Genomic DNA, 26,077 nt, shown 5'->3' with positions numbered 1-26,077 from the left:
ACCCAGCAAAAGTCCGAGGCTAGGACTGAGCACGCCATCAGACAGGGCAGCGAGCAGGGCAGCGGACAGGGAGACCAGAGCTTCCTCCCTGCGGCTCTGGGATGCTGCTGCTCCAGAGAACCAGGTGCTGAGCGCAGCCGTCCAGAGGAGCTGGGCTCTGTTGCTGGTCTTGGGAATTTGTTGCAGGTGCTGTCCCCAGTTTGGTCCTGGCTTTGACCCCCACTCTCCCTTTTACAGCCTGGTTGGCCTGGAATGCGCTCTAGTGGGAGGTTCATTCAGTTCACAGTCCCTGTGCTGAAGCCCAGACCCACTGCCCTCTGGTCTGTGAGTATTACAGGCCTGAGTATTACAGCAGAGAAGGGTGTCCCCAGCTTGGGAACACAGCGACCCAAGGAGGGGACGCAGAACTCTACAATGACCATTCATGAGCAGGGCGTCAACAGCCAGCTTCCCACCCCACAGCGACCCGCTGCAGGCCGGCCAACCTGCAGCACAGTACGGCACCGCTCGTTCTCACCCCCAGCCAGACACTCGGAAGGTCTCAGGTGTGTCCTGCCTCGTGTCTGGGTGGGGCCCAAGCTCAGGCTTCACACACATGTGTGTCAGGGCCCCAAGACTGCCCTGTACGTTTCCCATTTTAAGTGCAAGCACCACGCCGAGTGTCTACGGGATTCTACTGCAGGAAATTCCAGGAAGAAAATCCATGCACCACGCTATGATGAATTGGCAACTCAAGGAAATGTGCAGAGGCCATCAGCTCTCCTCTTCGTGGATGTGCTCATTCGCGTGACAGTCACCTCGGCCGCAGTAGCACCCATCCTGGGGTGCAGGAATTTTGTGCACACAGATCCAACTCCCCATCCAGTGACCACAGAATGCAGGCGTCCTGGTAACACAGGCTGACCTCCTCCAGCCAAAGTCCAGGGCCTCTCTCTTCTTTTCTCTGTCTCCCCTCCCCTCACCCGGTCCCTTTAAGACAGGCTCTCACTAAGTTGCCCAGCCTGGGCTCTAGCTCCACCTTGTGATCCTCCTGCCTCAGCTTCCTAGATTGCCAGCATTATAGGAGTACACCACAGGCATGGCTATGTTCTATTTATCCCTCCCCTGAATTCACTGTCCAAACCCTTGCTCCCGGGATGGTGGTATTGGCTTGAGGAGCCTTCGTGAAGGGCACTCATGCTGTCACCGGACAGGCTTGAAGGAGACCTGTGTCCCCTCCACCCCGGTTCCCTGAAGTCGCAGTGAGGCACTGCCAGGAGCCAGGAAGTAGGGTCACACAGTTACAGCACGAATCTGCTGGCAGCTTGCTCTGGGGCTCCCAGCCTCCAGGACCACGAGGAGCACAGTTCTGTCCTTTATACACCACTCATATGACACGACGTGCTGTCCAAGCAGCAGGTGGACTGAGATGCCCCGAGAGGAGGGAGTTCTGTGATCCCAGAATCCCGCCTGAGCCTCCAGGCTCCTGCCCACTTGTCTCCACAAAACAGCAGGCTGCCAAGGCCTGCAGGGTGGGCCAGGTCCCGAAATCAGTCCTTCCCTCTTCCTCCCCCATGTAGAGGACTGTGTGTGTATAAGGCACATGTGTGTGCATGTAAAGGCGTATACATTTGTGTACACAAAGGTATGTGTATATATAAAGGCACATGTGTCTGTGTATGGTAAAGATACGTACGTGTATATAACGTATGAGTGTGTGTATATCTGTGTAAAGGTGTGTGTGTATACATAATGTACGTATGTGTATATTTATATGAAGGTATGTGTGTGTATATATATTCTATTGGCTGAGTAACTTGAATAACCTGGGTAATGTATTTGTTAGCTCAGTAAATTTATTTTGCTATTGTTACTCATGTACAAAATTTTACCCTATGATTCACAATACTTTATTTTATTTAATGTATTGTTACATGCCACCATACATAATGCTCACTTTTGCTGTGGGTATTTTGCACGGAAGTGTCACACGTCTTGATTCTGTCTTTATATATTCCTTCCTTTCCCCTTCCCCTCTTTCTTCATCTCCTGGTCCCTTTCAGTAGAGCTGTGACCCTGTTTCCTTTTATCTACCTTTTATTCTGCTTTTCAATTTATTTACATTGTGGATTTCTCATCCAAGAGGAACCGTCAGGTATACAAGCCTGGGTATCTAATTTATTTCACTCAGCAGAATGTTTTCAAGGCACAGCCCTTTCCCTACAACAGATTCAAATTTATCCTTCTTTATAACAGAGTAGTACTCCATTGTGTATAAATAGCACATTAAAAGTCCCATTCATTTGTGGATGGACACGTGAACTGCTTCCCAGATGTGCCACGCCTGTGTCACTGTCTGCAATATCTTTAACTCTTTGGGGAGGGCAGCTAGTGGAGGAATGGCTGAGTCAAACGAAATTTCGCCTTTTAGATTTTCGAGGGGCCTCCACACTGCTTTTCCTAGTGGTTATATGGAGGAGGTCACTTTCTTACCAGATTTGGGACTGTTTGATTTCTTGATGACAGCCATTGTCTCTGAAGCAGGGTTAAATTTCAGAGTTGTTTGAATTGCATTTCTCTAACGGCCAGTGATGCTGAATGTTTCTTCATGAATCTCTGAGCCACTTCTATTTCTTCTTCTGAGAAGCATGTGCTCATTTCGTTGCTCATTTTTTGACTGAGCCTTTTATCTTGGGGGGATCTATTTTTTAAGTTCTTTATATATGGTAAATATTAGTCTCTGTTCAAGGAGCAACTGGCAAAAGTTTTCCCCTTTTGTAGATTGTCTCTTCACTCTGTTTTCTTTGCTATGCAGAAATTTTTTAATTTGATAGAATTCCTTTTCTTAACTTTTTATGACGTTTCTTGAGCTATATGACTTCAAGATTTTTATCTACCTACTTTCCAGTAAGTTAAGTGTTTTTGTTTCAACATTTAAACCTTTGATCTGCTTTGGGTGTAATTTAGTACTCGGAGAGAGACTTGGGTCTACATTCAATCTTCTCTGCACATTTACGATCGGTCTTCCTAGCCCCATCTGCTAATGAGGCTGTGTGTCCTCCAGCAAATGCTTTGGCCCTGTGTCCAATGATCAGTAGCTGAATGTGCCTACAGCTGTCCCTGCATCCTCCACTCTGTTCAGCTGACCACGTCTGTTTTGTCCCAGAACTGTGCTGTTTTTATCACCGTAGCATTGTAATACAACTTGAAGTCTGGGACTCAGACACCTCCTGCTTTTCTCTCGTTGCCCAGAGGCTTTTGTAACTTTGGGTCTCTTCTGGCTCCTCATGTATTTTAGGATTATTTTCTCTAGTTCAGTGAGGGATTCTGATGGTATTTTGTTGCAATCATGTTAAACTGGTATAACAGTTTAGGTGTAGGGCCATTCTGCTGCCAAGAACAGGGGATGTCTTTCCATTTCCAAAGTCCTGTTCAATCTCTTTCCAGAGTTCTATAGTTTTCGATGTAGTGGTCTTTCACTTCCTTGGTTAGGCTGATTCCTGGGTATTTAATCACCTGGGAAATTTAAATTAGGTCATAAAGCACGGGAATTGTCTTCTTGCATCTTTCCAGAGCTCAGAGTATGTCACCCCTGCCTCCTAACAAAGACTGTGCACTTACACATCCACGCTTACCAGCCCCGAGATCACCCTCCTGCGAGGGAGAGCGGTGCTCTGAAGCAGTCACGGCCAGGCAGGGAGGAGGACAGAACAAAGGTGAGGTGCTCTGTGGCTCACGCACAAGCATTTCCCAGCCAAAGGCTGAGCCCAAAATGCAAGTGCGTTGTTGCACACATCGTTCCTTCTTGGATTCCTCGGGAGAAAAATGAGAGACCGACACTAGCTTAAAAGCAGGTGAACATGCATACAGCACGGGTTATTGCTGGGTCTGAGTGGCTCAGAAGGGAGCTCCCAGGGTTTATGCCTGGTTGATGACAGTGGTCTCTGATAAACTGGAGTCACTTTCTCTCTGTGGTTGTAGTAAGTGTGGAAACCCCACCTGTTGTGGTTCCCAGCTGGAAGCAAGGAGATCTGAGAGATGAGGACACAGTTTTGGTTGTCACAGGGTGGACAGGAGAATGGGTGATGCTGACACTGACCGAGCAGAGGCCAGGGACACTGTGGGCATCTTTGGCTTCACAGGACACCCCAGGCCCACGAACAGAGGCCAGACGCCCTTCTTTAGAAATAAACTAGACATGAGGGAGGCACCTTTCACCCCTCCCCTGGGTACCTGCTGCTTTAAACCCAAGGGAAAGATGGAACTGGGGCTGGCAGCAAGGCAACCCCAGCAGTGAGTGCACAGAAGGCCCCCAGTCCGCCATGCGCCTGGCGGGAGCAAAGCTGGTCTCACAGGCCCGATGCAGCCACCGCTGTCACATGCTGACTCCAATCAGCAGGACGGGGCCCACGCAATGCAATCTGTTCCACCTGATTATAGTCCATTCCGCTCAGCGGGAAAGGCGGTTTTGCTGTTCATGATCACCAAGCACAAATCCTACAGAACTATTTAATAAGGACGCAATGTATTTTTAATGCCTTCATTAATTTGATTTTCTCCCCTTAAAGCAAATATTGATAACTAGCTCTAAGTTGTGTAATCTCTCTGGGCTTCAGCTGCTCAGTTTTGCAAGCAGAGAGGCCTCTTCAGGGAGTCCTTTGCAAAGTGAGGTTTGTGAGCCCCGGGGAAGGGGTGGCAGGCACTTTCCCTTCAAAGAACAACAACAAAGCAAGCCAGCCGATGTCTGCACAGCGGTCACCAACTCAACAAACTTCTCTCCCTGGGAAGTTATCAGGGTCTATAGCTAAAAGAGTCCTGAGCAAGCATTTGCACAGTTTGGATGTCAAATACTGGAGTTGAAAATGAGCTCTCTCCTCCCTGTCCCATTCCCAGCCCCATCAATGCCCCTTTGCCATCTTGGTTGGTACTCAGGGTGGAGGGGAAAAGCCAGGGGCAAGTGTCCCATCACTGGGAAGTCAGGGACCGGACGGTGACATAATTACATGCAACCACCAATGGGCACCATGAGAGGCAGTGAAGATGCTGGTTTTGTGGTCGAACTGCACCTAGTGAACTCCCCGCCTAGGCTAAGAGAGTAGAAAGGCAGTTGAAGGGTCCATGAGGTTAGTTCACCTTGGAGAAATCATTTCAGTCGTCTGCCCGGGTTTCTGAGTGAGCTTACATCTGCAGACGGCCAATGACTTTATATCCTTAACCAAGGAACAGTATCTCAAAACTTAAATGGATGTGCAAGCTTGTTTCATAAAAAGAATTTGGTTTATAATAAAAAGAGCAACACACACCATTAAAAGAAAAACCTGTTGGAGGCACTGTAGGTTCTAATAATATTTAAATCATATATGATTAAATTCAGAATTTTCATCATCAGGTGTTCCACAGTTAGGTGCTATTTTTACCTGTAGTTTTCTCATGTAATTGCAAATAAGAATCTAAAATTTGGAAAAGTAACAAAGAGATCTTTCCAGAACTCTCACTGTGAGTTGACGGAATTTCACAGAAAGGTTCTCTTTTACCTTTTCCCTTCCTATGACTTTACTTTTCAAGTTTTCCACCAATTTTACTGCAGGTGTATAACACACAGAAATATCCTGAATATTTGACAAGGGGCAGGATTGTTCTCCTTTTCTGTGTCTTTTAAGTGTATGTAACCCTTACTTGTGAGGATGAATAATGGTTTTAAAACTCTGGAGTTGTGCTAAGTGACTCTCTAGGGGGATGTTGGTCAGTAAGTCGGTTGTAGCCTTGGAGTCAGGCCTGGCCTCCACCCTGACCACTCTAGCAGGCAGCTGTGGCTTCCCTGACCCATGCGCCTTGACCCTGTCATGCCATCCTGCCCTGGTCATGTGTATCACAACATGATGTGTGGCCTTTCTTTTCAAAATGTCTCCAGCCACATCTGCCTCCCAACACAAACCACCCATGAACAGTGGACACGGCAGTGGCCCCAACCCTGGGTGTCTCCTGAGGTCGGTGCCCACAACAAGGCCTCCCAGGTCCTCTTGTCATGAGCTGGAAGCTTCCTGCACCTCAGGTTGGCCCACAAGCACCTGCCAAACTGTCCTCTGAGAGCCCAGGCCAGCTGCAGGACACCAGCTTCCATCTCTCCAGCACACAGCAGAGACCTGCCCGCTAGCAGGTCTCCAAGCTCTGCGGAGCCAGAAGAAGAAGCCTCCAGGGGAGCCCAGTCGGAATTGCAGCCAGCTGGCGGATGGGTAAGCCGTGTGGACAGAGTGGTCCAGGCCATTTCTTTGTGGGTTGCTTTGTTAGGCAGCAGTGAATAACTGATGCTCTCTGGGACGAATCCAGGGGGAGTGTCTTGGGGAGCCCATTTCTGCTGTCATCAAAACCAGGGCAAAGAAGCATGAACCCCTCCTCACCTCTGAGAAACCATGACATGGAGACCTCCTGCCCAGCTCTACTCCCTGCCTCCCCTCTGATCGCAGTGCAGCTCTGGGCTTGGTGCTGTGTGCGGGGCTTGAGCTGGCGGCCGGTGTCTGCCTTGGGGTCTTAAAATGTCATGGTCTTTGTAAAAAATCGAAGCCAGAAGCAATCATCCCAGGGCCAGGATCCTCCATGCTTAGGATCACATCATCTCTGAAAGTTCTGGTTGGTGACTGTATTCATTATCACTGACTTAACTGTGCAGAGATCTCCACAATTTAAGTATACCCACAGCCTCAGGCCTGCGCCACATTAAATGGTTAAACTCAAGAAGCAGTTAGGATTTTCCTCTCATCTCTGCATGGCTCAAATAACAACGAAAAACAAAGCAAATCCCATGCCGTTAATTACGGACTGAAGCAGCCGCTTGAGGACAGAGCTTCCAGCGTGGAATCCAAGGCTGTCTTAATCCGTGGCCCTACTTTCAGTGTGCACTTACTCGGAGTTTGTGGAACATCTCCATGGGTAGCTACGTGGTGCCACTGCCCTGTATCCTCCAGCACAGCGCTGATTCAAAATAGATGTTCCCAATGTGTACCGGACAGCGCTCTTCCTTGAAAAGAGAGAACGAATTGCTTCTGCCAGACTCTTCACATCTATGACGCCGCTGACAAACATCACGGTCTCTCTTGCTGGTGGATGCACACTGACGCCTTGTTTGCCTAAGGAATTGGTCAGTGCCTTGAGGTCACAGGCGGGCACTGCTCAGCGATCTCTCCGCCATGCTGCAGGGTGCAGGGATGGATGATGCAGATGGGGCCCTGCCAGCGCACAGTGACAGCAGCCAGAGATCCTCGCAGGCAGGCACGACTAAGGTTTCTCCTTGCTCAGGTCCAGGCCTCCGTTTGGACCCCTCCCCTGCGGCCCAGCACAGCAGGACCTCCCCTGGGGGAAGCTTCCCAGAAGCCAGCACCCTCAGGACCTGCACGCTGACAGGCACCCCAGTGGTCCCCGTAACAGAAACCAGAGAGCTCTTGGTGTTTTGTGGGAACCGCGTCTGTTCTGATGTCAGCCTGTGTTGATTTGGAGCCACCGGACCGCGGGTCTGGGAATCATTTCAAGCCTTTCGAAGCTGCGCAGGTGTTTCCGTGGGGGGCAGCAGCACCCAAATAATTTAAAACTGCAAATAATCAGACACAGTTTCTGGAAAGCTCCCGGAGGATGTATTTCCCTCACAGGTGAAGGCTAGCCATGTCTCCCCTCACACAAAAGCCGCCAGGATGCTGGGAATCAGTGTGGGGACAGTGGCCACCATCTCCCACACCCACAGTGTCCCTGTGCTGCCTCACTCGCTGTGTCTGCCCCCATCTCCTGGTCCTGCCTGTCCACTCTGACACTGGCCTCTGGCTCTGGCCAGGTGGCCCTCACTCCCCCTGATAGAGCCCAAGGTCGCCACCCCCGCTGCAGTTCCACCCTCTCCCCATCAGCAGCCAGATTCACAGCGTGCATTGCACACATGACAGCAGTGTCTCCTGGCTGTGACCTCTCTGGTCTCCATACACACAGCACCACCGCTTCGGGCTGCAGGAGCTGTGGTCACAGCTCCTACCGTTAGGGCACACGTGCAGTGTAAGGGCACAGCTATAGAGTAACGAATGTATAGACACATCACAGCCAGTGAGGATCAGAGAGTGCCTGTGCTCCCACTGCCGGTCACATCAGCGCCCTGCTGGATTCAGTCAGCCTCGACTGTCTGGGTACAGCTGCTTTGCTTCTGATAATGCACTGGGCCGATTTGACTGTTCTCAGCTTATTTCCCTTCGTTAAGAAAATACACTGCTTCTAACTGGCTTCAGGGACTCTGGTTGGGACGGATTAACCAAGCCAAAGATGCTTTTTAACTCTGCTTGAACTCCCTCCCCTCATCCCCAGGTGTTCCTGTTGTGACAATTCCTTTTAAGCAAATATATTTAGAGTTGGTTTTCCTGACAATATAGGTCTTAATTCAACCAATGGAATCAGTCGTGGAACACCTTGTTCTTCAAACTATATTTAAACTGGACCCCAAGCTGGCTCTTTGCTGGTGATCTGGACTCGGGCTCACTGGCCTACTAGCATAAAAAAATTGTCTACTAGGTTCCTTGATACTGGTTTTTCTGCAACACTAATAAATATCAGATAAGTCCACTGCTGAATTCAAGTAAAAACTAAAAATTTTTTTTAAAAAATCAGTCTTTTCCCTCTTTCCAAACCAAGTTCCCTCAGCTGTCTTGTGACAGAAATTCCTTAGGTTCTGCTCCAGGTTCTTGAGACACTGCTGCACCTGCCCCTGGATGCAGGAGAAATGGGCCGGGAAGAAACAGATGTAGACCAATGCACAGGTGCACCAGAGCCTGGGAGGAAAGAGCAAGGAAGGAGGATGGTGAGCTCTGCTCGCAGATCAGGACCTCAGGATCTACTTCCGATTCGAGGAGGGATGGGAAGCTCAGTGCTTTGCAGCAAGAGTGCAGAGCGAGGCTTTGGGATGAGCGGCCATTCAGATAAGATGCTCAAGGCCACACCCACCCAGTGACCAGGGGTTCAGAACCAAAAGGAGCGCTGTAGTTGGGTCTGAGGTCTTGGAAACACTCGAGGTACAGATGTGAGCTGAGGTTGTACAGGTCCCTGGGTACCACAGAGAGTCCCAGCCCATGCTGCTGCCCTCAGACAGGAGCCTGGCTAGAAGAAGGTCACTGAAGGAGCTCAGCTGCCCAAGGCTGGTAGAGAAGCAGCTCATTCCTCGGTGGTCAGTAAGAGTGGGGGAGCTTCCACTCCCCAACTCTTGCATTTGTGAAGGCATGTAAATAATTTTCTTCCTATTGTGACACAGACAGACAGACAGGGGTAGATAAAACAATACTTTAAATGTTCCAAAACCTGTTTAAAAATTGGTTCTTTCTCTAGTTTCCTAATTAAATGTCTGAAGCACAAAATTTATGCATATGCAAAAGAAGAAAAAGAAATCTACCTATCTGCCCATTTCTCCATTCACCCATCTGTCCATGGGTCCATGCATCCATCTGTCTATCCATCTATCCATCCCTCTCTCCTTTCCTCTACCTAGGTTTGAAAATAAAATCCTAAGACTCACTTAGGTGATTAGAGCGCCCTTGAGTTCCAATATTTTGGCTGCTTGGTAGGTAACTTCTTGAACGAGGTTCTGTGAAATGAACCTCTGAGTATTTTCTTGAGTATACCGCCACTGGCTACTGATGCATTACGAGTACAACCCTGTTTTAAAGTGTTTTTGCAGTATTTAAAACGCACATGGGTGGGCTCAGTCCTGGAGGCATTGGTCCTTCATGGTGGTGGAATCTCGTGACATGTCGGCCTGTGTACACATGCATGGACACAGCCTCTAATGACCACACCCAACAAGGGACCAAAGCTACGGGGCCTGCCCCACCGAGCAGAGGGAGGGCAGCAGAGCAGCTGGATGAACAACACAGTTACAGTGGCAAGGGTCAGTCAGCAGCCCCTTCTGGCCATGGCCAGGGCAGCTATGGTCCTTCTATGGGCAGACTCAGAGCCCAGGCTACAGTGGTCGGCTTGCAGGGTCACGGCTCCACTGGTGGCTATGGCACGTTCCTGGTCATCTCATGGGCAGCTGTCCTCTTCCCCCGGCTGAGGCCAGCAGCCCACCCCAGCAGCACCACAGGAAGTTACGGTAGCTTTTCAAGAAGTCTCTGAGCAGAAGCTAGGGCCGCCCCAGAGCCGGAATACGGCCAACGGCCAGCAATCCAGCTACAGTGGACAGCAACAGAGCTGCGACAGCAGCGAAGATCCCATGATCCCCTCGAGGCAGGGGTGCTGGAGGCAATGATGGCAAGACCAGCCCTTCCTGAATGGCAGCCGTGGTTATGGCAGTCAGGGCCAGATTGGGGTGGCAGTGATGGTGAAGCCAGGGGTGGTTACACAGGAGTGGTGGCTATGAGCCCAGAGGTCATGGAGGTGGCCATGGAAGCAGAGGCAGCATGGGCAGAGGTGGCCAAAGTGGCATCAAAAACTCTGGTGGCCCTCGGGACTAAGAATCACATCATGGTTCTGAACAGGATAATTCAGACAACAGCATCTTTGTGCAAGGCTCCGGTGAGAAAGTTACAGTGGAGTCTGCAACTGGTTACTTCAGCAACTGGCATTAATTATTAAGGCCAATAAGAAAACCCAACATCCCATGATCAATTTGTACATGGACAGGGAAACCGGCAAGCTGAAGCGAGAGGAAACAGCCTCCTTTGATAACCCCTTCTGCTAAAGCAGCTGCTGATTCTCCGGGAATCACATCAAGGTCTCATTTGCACCCATCAAGCAGACCTCAATGGCTGAGGCGGCCGAGGGAGAGGAGGACCTGTAGGCTGATGAGGCTATGGAGGTGTTGGCAGTGGTGGTGGTGGCCAGGGAGGATCTCTAGCGAAGGTGGCGGTGGAGGAGGGCAGCAGTGAGCTGGGGACTGCTCCTGCTGTGAGAACACGGCCTCTCTTGGAGGAACGAACACAACCAGTATGAGGTCCCTAAACCAGGTGGCCCACGCAGGGGTCCAGGAGGTGCCCATATGGGGCAGCTATGGAGATAATCATCCTGGTGGCAGAGGAGGCTGTGATCTGGGCAGCTGTGGACAGGGTCAAGGGGGCTTCCGAGGGGGCCGGGTGGTGGGGACACAGGTGGCTTTGGCCCTGGCAAGATGGATCCCAGGGGTGAGGACAGACAGGCTTGCAGGAGAGGCTGCATTAGTTTGGTCTGAGATGCTACATCAACTTCTTCCCTGTACCCAGTGTTACCTTCCTTGTTTACAGCCTTCCAGCTCCTGATGGCCTGTGGAGGTTTTGTGTCGGACTGTGGAATTGTAACCCCACCCCTGCTTCTCATTAAAGACACTGTTTTAGTTTAAAAAATAAATAAACTTTTAAAAATAAAATAAAATTTGCTTTGGTGAATTGGCATCTACTTCCTTTCTATGAAAGATTAGGAGTTTATAAAACAGAAGGCAAAAGCTCAACACCCATGATCTGTATTTAAAATCAAAACCTAAAGGGCAAATGTGTGTTTTTTTAGCCGTTGAAATTACGATATTCCCAAGTTACAGTATGTGAAAAATTTTCATGGAAATTGACTTTTACGACTAGAATAGAAAATGTGACCCCAGGTGGTAAAATCAATTCAGATTCCTTTTGACATTTTCTAACCTTGGAATTTCTCTACGAGCAAGTCCTGTATCGAGATGATATTCTTGGATGTTAATTATTTCAAGTGCTCTCCGCTTGGAAAAAAAGTAAATGTCACTTGTGACAGTTCAGAAGGAAGTCAAGGTTTTTCCTCCGCTCACTCGTGTACCAGAAAAGGGAGACTGGGAATATCAACCAGAAGATGCTCAAGTCTCTCAGCTTGCTGATGGCCACACAGGACGACTCCCAGATGACTGGCAGCGTGGCTCTCCCTCAGGGCCACTTCAGCCCAGGTGTCCCTGGCGGGCTGGCCTCCTCTCCAGCGTGGCCCCTCTCACTGGGTTCCCTTCACGGGTGTATTATCTGAGCAAATGCTGAAATAATGGTCTTTTGACAGCTGCGGGATATGTCAGTACTTTTACAAAAGACGATTAACTCAAGTCACTCTTTATGTTACCTATTTTAATGTGATCTATTATTTTTATGGTATCTTTTGGACCGAGAATCAAACTGAGGACCTTGTGCTTGCCAGGCAGGTGCTGTGCTGCTGAGCTAAGTCCACAGCCATACTTATATCATATGACTTGAAAGACAGAGTGTGGTACAGCATCAGATCGTGGCTGTCAATGGGGCTCTCCCCCAGCATCCCCTCTGGATCCCCCGGAATACCCTTCCTGGGGCTCTGATCGGTGGAGACGTTGCTCTTCACAGAGAATTCAGAAAAGGGACAGCTGTGGCCACCCTGTGACAGGGCTGTCATGCCAGCCACGCACTGCTGCCTCCCTCTGCTATGGGTACCCCCAACCACCTTCACACGGAGGAGGGGACCCCTCCTACCTCAGACCTTCGAGAAGGCACAGAGACACTGGTGGGTAAAGGGCCAGAAGAGCGCCTGAGCCAAGAAAGTGCTTGGAATGCAAGGCCTGCTCCTTCCTGGTTTAACATGCATGTCCCTAGGGGAAGGTCCTCACGCATAAAGTCAAGCAAAAAACCATGAGAGTTAGGGTGCAGTTCAAATGTGACAACAAATGCGGAGTTCTCGGTGAGCCTTTGCACTCCTGGACCCCAAAACCATCAGTTTCCCTCAGCCCCTCAATCTCTGTGTCTGTGTCTACTGGAATTACGTGTGAATCATCAGTATCATGAGGACCATGAGTCACAATTAAGTGTCAGTATGAGAATAATGTGTATTTTTAAAAGATGGTCATCGTCTCTTCTGATTTTTTTATTTTTTATTTTTTTTACTTTTTGAGACAGGATCTTGCTATGCAGTCCAGGCTGGCCTTGAGCTCACTTTGCAGCCCAGGGTAGTCTTGAACTCATAACAATCCTCCTGCCTCAGCTTCCTGAGTGCTGAGATTACAGGCGTGTGCCATCATGCTTGGCTGTAGTCCAGGCTTCTCTTGAGTTTACTATGTAGCCCAGGCTGGCTCAAACTTATAAAGATCCTCTTGCCCCAGCCTCCTGAGTGCTGCAATCATGGCATGTGTTACCATAGCTGGCTTTCACTTCATTTCTTTGCACATATTACTGGAGCGCCTCCCGATTCCCAGGCACCAAGGGAGGGCAGGGATACAGGTCTGCATAGTATCCAGCCTGACAGATCAGGGCTGCAGGGAGCTGTCCGATCCTGGCGGCAGTGTGGTCCCCATCTGCAATTAACCCAGGGGGTTCACAGCAGCTGGGCAGTAGGAGGCGGCACAGGGGCTCTGGGGCCACCTCTCCTCTCTCCCCGCTGCTCTTCCCCAGCTCAGCTTCCTGGCCTACGTGAGTGAGCCACCCTGCACCTCCAGACCTACCTGCTGTGATATTCCTGGCCCGGCATCAGCTGACTGTGACACCTTATGCAAAAATCATCTTTCTCTTCTTTTAATCATTGCTGTCAGCTATTTAGTCCCAGCAATGAAAAGCTGAGCAATCATTCCCTTGTTCATGCACACAGAATTTCAAAACATTCCGTTTACGTGGCCATTTGAGCTGTGCGTCTCCAGGTATGACCTGAGAGACAGCTACTGCGATCCAGTGTGCTAGGATAGCATTTCCTGGGCACCTCGACCCCCAGGAATCTCTCCACACCGGAGGCTGAACAACGTTATCATTTAAGGACTGATCCAGCCGTCTTCCACTAAGCAAAGACAGAGAGACAGGGAGAGAGGCAGCCAGAACTGAAGGTGTCATTGGTGACACCTAATGTCACAGGTGAAACTGACGTACAAGAAGGCTCCCTTCTGTGGCTGAAACCTGTTACTTCTTCCTGCCAAACGTCACTGCCCATGGTCTCATTGGTTATTGTTTGAAAACAGGGTCCTCACAGAGGCAATCAGACTAAATAAAACCATCCTGGAGAAGGATGGGTCCCCAATCCAGTACAATCAGCGTCCTTGTGAAAAGGAGACAATGGGACACACACACACACACACACACACACACACACACACATATACACACACCCAGGAGAACAGCAGGCCTAGGGGGACTGGGCCATCTTTCTCCAAATCCGTAGGCAGCAAAGACGCTGAGAAAACTGCAGAAGTCAGAGGGGCCAGGAGCGGCCACCCGCAACCCTCAAGGGAACCGGGCCTGATCCCAGACTCGGCCCCGAAGACCGAGACCTCAGGGTGAGCTGGAGCCACTAGCTCTGCCGTGTGCGGCTCCAGCAGCCCACGCACCACAGCACCCACATCATGGAGAAGTCACCGTCTTTCTCCCCGTGCTCCATGGTCTCCGACTGGGCCTGGCTGGCATCTGGCCGTGGATCTCAGTAGGTGCTGACAGTGAGAGACTGAACAGGACCTGCAGGGGCCACCCTAAGGGTCTGCCAGACAGTCGGCTGATGCTGGGAGAGCCCTCCATGGTCACTCTGTTGCCTGCCCTGGTGTCACGGGCAGGCTCTGCAACTCCTCCTTCCCAGAGTGGAGAGGATGGGAATGGGACCCTTACCGCATCCCGGACAAAGCACACAGTGGGCCTCACAGCAGGGCTCGGCCCACTCCTGCTGCCCAAGCCTGTCTTCACTACAACCACAAAACCACAAAACGTTTAAGCTGACAATCATTCTCAATTCTATTTTTTAAAATGTTGGTACTGGGCTGGGGATTTAGCTCAGTGGTTCAAGTGCTTGGCTGGTAAGTACAGTCATGAGTTTGATTCCCGGTTCCAAAGGGAAAAAAATATTGATGCTAAGTAGCCAAAATACAAGACAGTGAGTCTTAATTACAAATCACAATTTGAAACAGGAGTGGTGGCTCACTCCTTAATCCTGGCACTCGTGAGGCTGAGGCAGGAGGATTGTTGAGTTTGAGACCAGCCTGGCCTATAAAGTGAGCCCAAGGCCAGCCTGAACTGCATAGTGACTCTGTCTCAAAAAGACCAAAAAAATAAAAAAATAATAAAAATCACCATTTGTTTTGGCCCTGGGTAACTTTCTGTCTGCCATGCTGAGAATTCTGAAGCAACGGTTTTATTTCATCTTCTTTTTTGTTTTTCTGCAAGCATGGTCCCTGGACTGCCTGCCATTAATGCTGCAGAGGATGCTGATTTGAAGGAGCTCTGTGGGCCCTTTGGACAGAGTCACTGCTCAGTGGGTCAGGGGAGCAGAGAGCACGGGACATGAAGGGGAGGACGAGGGCCAGTGACGCCCTGTAGGGACCATGCAGCTGGCTTCTCCACTGTGAGGGATGCGGTCCATTTCACTGGTCTCCTCCTTCCTATACAAGACCATGATGAGGTGGAGGATGAAGAAATCAACGAGCGATTGGGTTCACCTACAGAAGAGTGCAGAAGCCAGATCCTCGCATGGGCCTTTGTGGAGGCCTGGGTTGGGACTGGGAAGGCGTTTCCCTGAGCAGAGCCCCATGACCCCAAAGGCCCAGACCTCAGAGAGCCCCAGGGGTCCCTGGGTAAGAAAGGAAAGTGGCCAGTGAGGCCAAGGGTGCTGGACTCTTGAAATCCAGACAGTGGCCCCTGGGGCAGCTCTGAAATTTCGTGTTAGAATATCAGGGCTTCCCATGAGACTTTATTTCCAAAAAGGATTTTATTTCTGAGGAACGAGTTGGAAAGCCTGCAGCCATTTGAACATAAAACAAATGAGAGTGAGTGAGACGGCACAGGGTGAAGGGCACCTGTAATCAGTGACAGAGGGAGAAAAGCCTTCCCTGGGTATCCCGGCACTCTGCAGGGTGGGGGAGGCGTTGCACTGTGTCCACCAGAAAATTGTTGGTGAAGGCAGGGACAAGACAGCTTAAGAAGGCACGGTCTGCATGTGCAGACACATTGCAGATGATCTACCTGATGATTTGATCTGTAAAAGAATCGTATTTCCCGTTGAGTCATGACTTTCGATGTTTCTGGTTCTCCTCGGTTCTGTGGGACACCGGGAGGGCAAGACCACGCCCACGTTCCCCGGCACTGCCCCTCAGTAGAGACAGCTCTGTGCAGGAGGAGCGTGCGGTCTTGCACTTGTGATTAAAGTGCCTCATCTCCAGGGCCCTTCTTCCCATGCCGGGGTTCTCAGTGAACATCGGCTGAGCGATGGCCATCAGAACTATAGGCTGTTATTCCTGCCACAACTGCCACCTGCTCCTGTTCCCTTCCCACAGTCCACCATGTGACAGGAAGCAAGAAACACTCCACTCATTAATTCCCACACCAAGCATTCATTAACGGCATCCACCCCGCAGGTGTCAAGGCCCATCAAAGGTCAGTCCTCCGAGGAGGAGCTGCCATTGATTTTCCAGACAGAACAGCTTTCTCCCCCTGCGCCCCAGTCCCGCAGGATCAGAGATTCGATTTACACCGTGGCACCATCCACGCCTTGTCCACCGCAGTCACCCTCGCCCTTCCCTGAGTGCCCCCCACGCTGCCTCCTGGGCGTCCAGAGTGGGAGAACCGCGATGCACTTTCTTTGTATGTTCTCCGGTCACTAAACGCGGCTTCAATTCTTGAACATCGTGTGATTCTTGATAAAGAAGGCACCAAATAAAATTGTCTAGGACACAAGAGCTTGAAAATGGAACTCCGGAAACAGATGGGTAATGCACCCACATTTACAAGAAGGAAGTGTCTGCTCCCCAAGCTGCTGCCCTGCACTTTCTGTGCTGTGGGCAGAGACACCATCAAAGGGGCACCCACCATCCTCCACTAGTCTGTTCTTCTGTGGGTCTGGCTGCTCTGTCTCTAGCTCCATCTATCCACCAAGGAAGGCTGAGCCAGCCAAGCTAGCAGAGATAAACTATACCGCTAAAGGACGGCACACTACCACTACAAGACTGCATGTTATACATGAAATGATTAAAGCTCTAGAAGAAAATTCAGGTGCACAGCCAGATAAGATTAATACAAATGAGGCCCAGTCTGCATCAAGACAGCAGTAAATACCAATATGTTACAGGGTGTTGTCACTGCTAGTTTTGTTTGTGTTTTCCACACCTTACATGTAAGAAAGAAATACATAAATGTTTTTAGTAGGGAAAAGCAAGTCTCACTATTATAACAGAAGAAGCATAGAAATTTCTGCAATGTTCAGTATTTAATTCAGTATTTAACTTTCAGTATTTAATTCAGTATTTAAATTCAGTCCTAAGTAGCAGGCTATTTTTAAACATTATCATAAATGCATAAAATAAAGTGCAGGTTTTAAATGGCCCCATTTCATGGAATTCTAGTGCTTCACAGATTCCTGCCTGTACCATTCCTCTGAGTTTGGTCTATTTCATACATTAAAAATTATTTTCTCACTCATTAGAGACATTTTTGCAAAGCTGAAAATTTAAAAATGCTTAATACATTATGTATGTGTGTGTACACAAAAAATAAAGATACACTCGTGCAAGTACAGAAGGTCCATCCACGAAAGCAAAAGCCAACTTTTTGAAGGCTGTGGTGATCTCCCGTGTACTGACCTGCACATAATTTACCTAAACAATGTGATTTTCATTAAGGAAGAATCATTTTTCTACCATGTTGATGTCTGAAAAACCTCAGGAGCAATTCACCCTAAGTTAGCAATGTTTGCTGCTCCCAAAGTGATGGAAAGTTGTTCTCTGGGGTAGCTTTAAATCTGAGCTGGTTTGGACACGGCCGGCATCTCACTGGCCAGACTGGCCGGGGGATGAACAGCTTGATGCCGGCCTCTGTCAGAAGAGCCCTATGGAACTGACTCTCCCACCCGGGGCTGAAGGGACTGTTGCCTGCACAAGCAAGGCACAGGAAGTAAAGATCGGGCCAGGCGGACACCCGGAGGACTGAGGCAGAGACCAGCCGCTCCAGGCTCCACCAAGGCTGACCCCAAACACACCGGCTGCTGGCAGCTCTCTCTTCATCGCGACCGGCTGTCTAAGTGTCCTCTAATGCACTCTATGTCAAAGAGCTACTCGATTATTCCAAACACACAGACGATACCGAAAAATAGGCAACGAATTTCAAACCAGGAAGTTAAATGTTCACCGCTGTGGCTGGCAGTAGCCCACTTGACACGGATTTGAAGCTCTGAAAAAGAGAACCACTTGGGGTTAAGACGCTCACGAGAACTCATCTGGAGCCCTGTGTCTTCCCCACACAACGCTGAAGTCTGTGGGGCAACTGCACCATGCTCAGTGCTGAATGTTTCTGCCCGCCCTGGAATCCCAGCCCCGATGCCCAGGAGGGAACCTGTAAGGAAGGCAGAGCCCTGGAGCGTGGGATTGGAGACTGGGGAGTTCCGTGAATGCTGTGTTGCCCACTACCACGGGTAACTTGGGCAGCCTGGAGACCGGCAAAGCAGGCCCTGTCCAGGTACTGGCTCTGCTAGCGATGTGATCACCAATGTCAGTCCCCTGAGCGGTGACAGTCACTGCTGAAGAGCAGCACCATAAGCAGCCCGCATGGCCGCATGGACAGAGCCCTCCAAGTCTCCCGCTGTTACTCCTCTCCCCACCTCTGGCTGCTGGCCCAGGTTGTACCCAGGTCAGGCAGCTGAGCTTCAGCCAGTAAGAACAAAGACAGAGGCCCTCGCTGTCCAGGCCGGGGCCCTCCCCTAGCCAGTCTGCTCACTGCAGTCCAGGCCTGTGCTGCTGGCAGTCTACCCTTCTGGCTCCCCAGGACACCTGCCTGGCCCCTCCCACGCTCCCGCCAGGACAGGGGTGGGGTGGGGTGATCTGATTGCTGGCCTCAAGGATACGCCACGCCCACCACTGAAAGCGCCAGAGGGAGGCCCAGATGCTGCTCCAGGCGCCACAGGGAGGGAGGCACAGGGTACCCAGCATCCACCCTACTCCTCTGCTGCACCCCTTCCCCCAGAGACACTGCAGAGCCAATGCCTCAAAAGCAAGCAGAGGCAGCCACCTCCTTCAGGAGCCCTGGGATGGGCTGTCAGGCCACATGAAAAGCATTCTCCTCAAGCCTAACATTTTAATGCACAGTTTATACACGGAAGCAGAAGGGGTTGCATAATTAATAAAGACAGGAAACTGAGAGACAGAGCACAAAGTGCCTTTTAGAGGGGAAAGAAATGAAAGGCTCGAAGGAGGAAGACCACCTCTGAGTTATCCTGTGCGTCTACACGGCCCACTGGATGCCATCATGCATCCCACCCTTTCCTGGCCACAGCGGTTCCTGATTTGGGTTTCCTGAGCAATGCCCTTCAAGAGTGCCTGGCACAGGTCAGGTAAGCTGCCACACTCCCCAGGACAACGAGGTGTCCCTGTGGTGCGGGACAGTGGGTCAGGTCTGCAAGGAGTCGGGCACCACAGCCACCTGGCAGGAATTCCCGTGCATGGCCTCAGCTGGGGTGGGGGTGGGGCTCACCAAGTGGCAGCAGCCTGGCACACGGCCTCTGTGTCTCGGAGACAGGCGAGGGGGAGCGAGGCTGGTGAATCACTCCCGCCGCCGGCACCCTCAGGCAGAATCATATTGCTTTATGCAGATGAGTTCATAACAGTTCCTCCAATTTGGCTTTTATAGAAAAAAGTGCCAGCGCGCGCACTGTGTCAACAGCCACCCGAGGGCCTACCACTTTACAATGCTAGCGTATTACTATTTAAAGACAAGCTTTTAGCTGAACATCAGTGCTGCCTTCGGAGCTTAATTACCGCCCTCCCCACGGGGCCCAATGAGCCATGGACTCCTCCCGAGGGGCTCTGCTGGGATGATTCTTAACTAAGTCAGCAGATGCCAACCCAGGCCTCTTAAAGCGCCCTCCTTGGGCTTCCAGAGCCTGCAGGTGACAGTGGAGACAGTCGGCGTGATTGGTTTCACTGGGAAATCAGCAGAAGACCTACACATGTGAACTGCATGCCGGAACAGGCACATATGTGGCACTAATGCTTCTTCTTGTGAATTAGCAGGGAAAGGGCTCAACAGCAAATTCCAGCTTTGGATCCCAATTCCAGGGTTATTAAAGCACTTGCTCATCCCGACCCAAAGGAAGGCCCGCCGCTCTGAATTCTTTCTGTTTCCCCAGCTGCGTGGACTGTACCATCGAGGCCACGGTCTCGGCTCCTCCACCTCCTGCGTGGTGGTCACTGTCACAGAGCCCAGAAGCAGGTGCAACATTGAGATGCATCATTTTCTTTTAGAAAACAGGGTTACCATGTTAAGAACAGGACATGTTAAAATTCTACCTGACTGTCAAGTTAAAAATCTACTGCATTTTCTGGAACAGGGAAGACATAAAAGCTGCCGTTTATTTTATTGTTTTGAAATGATACTAGCAGTCTAACAGGCACAGGTCCAATGCAGAGCTAAGGTAAGTTCAGCAGCACACGTTTAAGGTGGAGTAACCAAGGTAGTAAGGTTGCATTCTGGGAAAGTCATGTTTCTCCCACGTCACCTGCCTTGAGAGGCCCATGGTGCTGGGCTCCATGATGACTCAGCTGCTGCTATGAAGGGCAAGCAGGGAACAGCTGTGACCTCTAAGGTCCCTAAACCCAATGAAGACCAAGCTCCTGCCAACGCATGCCACATCAGATCAGTTGTGGTCATTAACCACACTGTAGCCATGTGACCAGGTGATGGGTGGGGCACAGTTTGGGGGTACAGAAGCTCAGGTCTGGGCCTGCCAACCTGTTTATGTGGTGTGACTTTGAGGGATGAGTTCTGTTGTGGTTTGTGTCTCGATGTTCTCCCAAAGCCTCATGCGGTCATGGGTGCAGACTTTTCAGAGATGGGTCAATCTAGAGTTTGAGACTAGTTCACTGTGTAGTGCTGGGATTAGGGTGTGAGTGCTACACCTGCCTGGGCAGGCACCTGCTTACAATGTAAGGGAGGAAAAGAGGCTCGCTCCCCCATTTTGCTCTTGTGGCTTTTGCTGTCTTCCACCACCATGAATGGTTGCCTTGCCTGGCGCCCCACCTTGGAACTAGTGGCTTACAGGACTCCACAAACCGGGAGCTAAACACATCTTTCTTTCCTTAATTTGGGACCTTAGGTATTTTGTCTCAGCAATGAGGAGAAAGTGAAGGACAGGTTCCCCTACTCTGTTTTCCTCCTTGTCTAACAAAAGGACAGAAGGTGTTATGTTGAGTGTTGGAACCTGCAGCCCTCAGTGGGAGGAGGGCCAGGGTGGGTGGCCAGGGTGTGGGTCAGTGATCAGGGAGGTGACACCGATAATGATGGACGTGCAAGGTGACTAAAGGTGGCAGCCGAGGACACCCTGTCTGTGTTCATACCATGCCCAAATACAAAAATTCACAAAGTGTCCTGCTGACAACTCTGACATTTTGCCCAGTCTTTGCAAGCTCCTTTGTACATAAAAATTATTTTTTCTTTTTTTTCCAACACAATGTTTCTCAAAAAAATTATGTTTTCAACAACATTGCCACTAAGTGACTCTACTCTTGCTACCTTTCCTTGGGAAGGTCCCTCCCCACCAGCAGGCCTTTCTCACACTATGGACTCAGGTTCCCACAGAGTTCTAGTGGCCCCACAGTCATATCACCGAGGTTGCAGGAGATTCAGCTACACCCCAAAGGCACTGGGGTAGGCTGATCTGTCCAGGAGAGCACACGAGGCCTTGCCCCCAGCCCGAAACACCCTGGAAGCCACATGAGTCATCATCCCAAGGAGCCACTGTCTATGAGGAAAGCCCCTGGGAACAGAACTCAGACAGGACAAAACTGTTCCCCATCAAAAGGAGCTGGGCACGCTGCCCCAAGCCACTGCACGTCCAAGCCCAAAATCCAGGCCCTGGCTGCGGGGCACTCATGGGGATGGTCCTGATGGCCCACGCTCCCACCTGAGGAGCTTGTTTAGGCCCCGGCAAGAGGATCCTGTTGGCCAGCACTCGACCTCCAAGAAGCCCTGCTGGGGCTGCTTCTGGAAGCTCAGAAACAGTGACTTTGTAGCCCAAATCAAATGGGCTCCAGGAGTCAGTGCCACACGAGGTCAAGAGACCCTGTGTATGCCGGGCTTCTTCCAAGGGAAGCTAATGAGGACTCTGGAACCCTTGGTGTCAGGCTCTGCTGCCGTGGTCCTGTTCTTGGAAAAGTGTGGTGAGCTAGGTGCTCCCCCCACCTTCCTGCTGAAACTGAATGGCAGATGCCAGGAGCGAGGAAGTGGGCCTGTGGGTGCCATTAATGCATGAGGACCTCACCCACAAGGAGGGTCAGAGACCCTGCCCGAGGACTTGAGGTTGAAGGGACCTCTCCACTCTCTTTGCCCTCAATGTGCAGGAGAAAGGTACCGTGGCAGAAGCAGACACTGGTCCTCAACATACACCAGACCTGCCAGTGCCATGGAAAACACGTTTCTGTGATTTATGAACTATCCAGACTCAACTATTTTGTTACAGCAGCACAAATGGACTGCACAACACTGAGGCTCCAGGAATGAGCCCAGGCCAGGTGGACACTCCAACGCAATGAGGCCAGGAGGTTCACAGCCTGGTACCCCTTGCTCAGACCCATCGGAGGACCCATCCAGAGAGGCAGGAAGAGTGGGTATCAGCAAGGCACTCCTCAGCTCTGCTCCCACAGGGAACCCCACCTCCTGCCAATCTACCTCTTGCTCCTGGTGTGGCAGCTTCTAGAGCCCGTTCTTGATGGGCTAGAGATGCTCTGTCATCTCCATCCTCTCCATCTTGGCCAGCCACCGCCCAAGGCTCCTCCCTTTCCATCTGAGCTGGATCTCAGCTGCGTCCATGTCTCATCCAGCTGGCCGAAGCCGGGAGGGGGGGGGACCCTCTCTTTCTTTTTATATCTAGAGGAATTGGCACTTACAGTCTTCATGCGTCTCTACCTTGTACCCATGTTTATGAACTGATCTCATCATGAATTACACTGCACATATGGTTTGAGATCGCTGTTCTATGCAGTGCTGTTTGAAAACTGTCTCTGTGTACCACATCGCAGGGGGCTTCTCCCATATGCATGAGCACTGCACACTGCCACGGCGGTGGTGGTGGCAGAAGGTTACAGAGCATCTGGAAAGGGCTTTCTCATTTTTTTAGAGCAAGATTAGGACGCAAATCCAACCCGGAAATTGGACCATCACTAAGGATCTTTGTTTATCTGATTACCGCTCAAAACCATCTGCACTTAATTGCAAGACAACGAATCATTTAACAATCAGTGAGGATTAAAGGACAAAGCCTCTTAGGAGCAGTTTCTGCGGGTAAAATTTAGAAACAATAGAAGAAGGTGCGCCAGGGTGCAGGCCACGTTTCTCCCTGGGTTTTCGAAAGCCAGCAGGTGTTTTACTGGAAGGAAAGTACTGGAGATTTCCTGTCTCCAGGGGCCTGTGCCCTAGCAGGAGGCACTCCTCTCACCCAAGAAGGCTCAGGACCCTCTAGAGACCGGGACACGCAGACATTTCTTGGATGTTAGGATGAGTAGCGGTTTCCCGGACACTTCTGATGCAGGACACCAGGGAAGCCATCACTCCCTGTTAAAGGTGCATCCTGAGCTGCACATGGTGTCCACAAACTCATAATCTCGTCATTCTGGGAGCCTGAGGCAGAAGAATGGAAAGTTTGAGCCCCATTTGGACAGGTGAGCAACTTAGTGAGACTGTGGCTCAAAATAAAAGACACAAAAGGACAGAGGATGATGCAGCTCAGTACAAAGGCCCCGAGTTTAGTCATTCAGTGCCCAGTAACACACACATACCCCACATTCACCCTGGGCTCTGCAGACCTTTCTTAACTCTTTGCAACTGAAGCAGACTTTATAGGTGTTTATTATTAACTAAATACTTAGCCCTGCTAAGCAATACATCTTCCAACCAAGAGCAGCAGTAACACCTGCATGGTCCTTGTTCTCCTTCTCCCCGTGATGGGGCCAATGCCTGGGCACTGCACAGGTTGCCCGTCCCTCCAAATGACCTCCGTCACCTCCTATGGCAGAGTCTGGTGTCTCAGAGGCCAGTCTGCCAGGAGCCAAGGTTCCTGAGGAACTGCAGAGTCCGGGTTCCAGTTCCTTCATTCAGCATGTGGTAAGAGCGAGACCAGCAGGTTTTCTGATTAGTCCCCACAGCCACCTGACTGTACCGTCACAGCGAGCAATAGAACCAACTGGAGTGCGGAGAAAGAGAAACCAAAAAGAAACCCCACACCCCGCAGCATGCCACCATGGCCACCGCTGACCACCTCTGTCCCTTGCTATCCGAATGTTAGGTTTTTCTAACAAATAAATAATCCTACGATATGTTCCCTTGAATCAGTTAAAGACATTTTGAATATAATTACAAACAATAAAACTGGGGTGTTTTCTGGAGGGTCACTGCTTCACCATCCAGAGGAAAGGGCAGCAGTCATCCTCCTAGAAATGGAAGAGGTTAAAGCCCAGAGCTGGCTGGGGGACTCACTGCCAGTCACCTCCTGGGGAGGCTCTGCTGGAATGTGACACTCCCAGGGTGCTTCAAGGCTTGTTCCTGAGGTTAATTCCAGGGAAATGGAGCCTGTGTCCAAGCTCAGCCACGCACAGCAACAGAAATTCTGCAGCGAACTGGACCCGGCACAGAGGAAGAACCGGTGTGGAGGACGAATCTCCCCGCAGAGGTGAGGTTACAGGCAGGGCCACCCTGCAGATGTGCACACACACACGCTCCCCCTGAGCTGCGCCGTACTTCAGCCAACACAACACAGCGGCTTCTAACAGTGCATGAGGGGTGCTACTTCTGCGTGTTACCTGTTTTTTGTGTGGCCTACCTGACCCAAGACAAAGCCTCTTCACTCAGCACAGCCGCTGCAGCTGAGAGGTCACACAGCCATCTGCAGTCTAGGAATTTGTGGGTTCTCGTCACACGCGTGCTCTCAGGCACGTGCATGAGGACTGTGTTGGTGCAGTGGCGTAAGCACAGAAGCTCATGGGACACACGCGTCCAGGAATCCTCAGGTGAGCTGACACCCCTCCTCCCTGCTCACTGAGAAACTTTCCATCACACAAACATTAAGATCTCTGCAAAAACACCCACCAGCCCTCGATGGCTCAGTGTCAGGGTCACTAAGTCGAACCATTGATCTCACTGACCAAGCACAGGCTCCTGCCTGCAAGTCCATTCCTGGGACTGGAGTGGGGTGTGTCCCTAAACAGAGAAGCCAGCTGCAAGTGTACAGTGGGGTGATGTGGTCTCATCAGCAGGGTGGAAGTGTGGGGTGACACTTTTCATAACACCCTAGGGCCTACGGGACATCGCTGCTTTATATTTAATTCTAAGAGGCAGTCCTAGTTCTTTCCACATTGTGAATCTTTTAAATGGATTTGTACCAAGTTTTCGTTGCTTTTCACAAAGCACCCTGCTGACTTTATCCCCTTGGAAGTCACTACAAACCGTAAGTGCTTTTGACACACACAGAGCAATGCCCTTCACTGGGGACACCAGGAAGCAGTGGATTTATGAGTCCATGTGTGGATTTGATAAGAAGCAGAAATCATTTTTACTACATTCATAAAACAGGGCCTAATTAAAGGGCAGCTACCTTCTCCCCAGAAAAACTGTCTACTCACTCAGGAACACACTTTCTTTTAAAAAGAAAGATGTCTCATGCTAAAACTTTAAGTTGACATTGGGAACTCTTAAGATGCAAACGCAGGAGATTCAGTTAAACAAGGAGAGGGGTCCAGAGGGGGAGGGAGAAGGGAGGAAAGGGGGGATTTGAAAGGGGGGTGGGAAAGGGAGAGCGGGATGGGGGAGGGGGAGGGAGCAGCAGCCCATAAACTCCAATGAGAACATCTGGAAAACGAAGCCATAGGTAAACATGATACCAGGCGAAGACGAATGACCCTAAGCCGTCAGGTAAAGAGAAACTCATTCTTGTATGGGATGACTTTACAGGACCACTGTCTTTCCATTTTTAAGAGGAAACTGACACCTTCCCAGGGAAAACCACCCAAGTCTATCTTGTGTCCAAAGTCACATTTGGGTGCTCGCTTCGGCAGCACATGTAGAAAGTCACATTTAGAGCTGAGATGATGACACTACAAGTACATGTTTTATAGTTACAGAAAATCACTGCATGAGGAAGCCACATTTACTAGATCTGACAGAGCTTTTAAAGTTCCCTGGGTGACTGACTCAATGTT

The 26,077-nt window shown here is 50.5% G+C and overlaps 1 protein-coding gene and 1 pseudogene across 3 annotated transcripts in view; one reads left to right on the top strand and one right to left on the bottom strand.

Annotated features, from left to right (window-relative positions):
• The window catches only part of LOC111755234 (RNA-binding protein FUS-like), a 58,312-nt pseudogene extending 47,151 nt beyond the window's left edge, over positions 1-11,161 (top strand).
• The window catches only part of Dscam (DS cell adhesion molecule), a 549,020-nt gene that overhangs the window by 326,320 nt on the left and 196,623 nt on the right, over positions 1-26,077 (bottom strand). The gene's annotated exons all lie outside the window — the stretch shown is intronic.

Source organism: Cavia porcellus, unplaced genomic scaffold (assembly GCF_034190915.1).
Source record: "Cavia porcellus strain 051 isolate PalLab524CR breed Dunkin Hartley unplaced genomic scaffold, mCavPor4.1 scaffold_15, whole genome shotgun sequence".
Taxonomy (NCBI): domain Eukaryota; kingdom Metazoa; phylum Chordata; class Mammalia; order Rodentia; family Caviidae; genus Cavia; species Cavia porcellus.
Note: the sequence above shows the minus strand (reverse complement) of the source record. Positions and strands in the feature narration are given on the sequence as shown.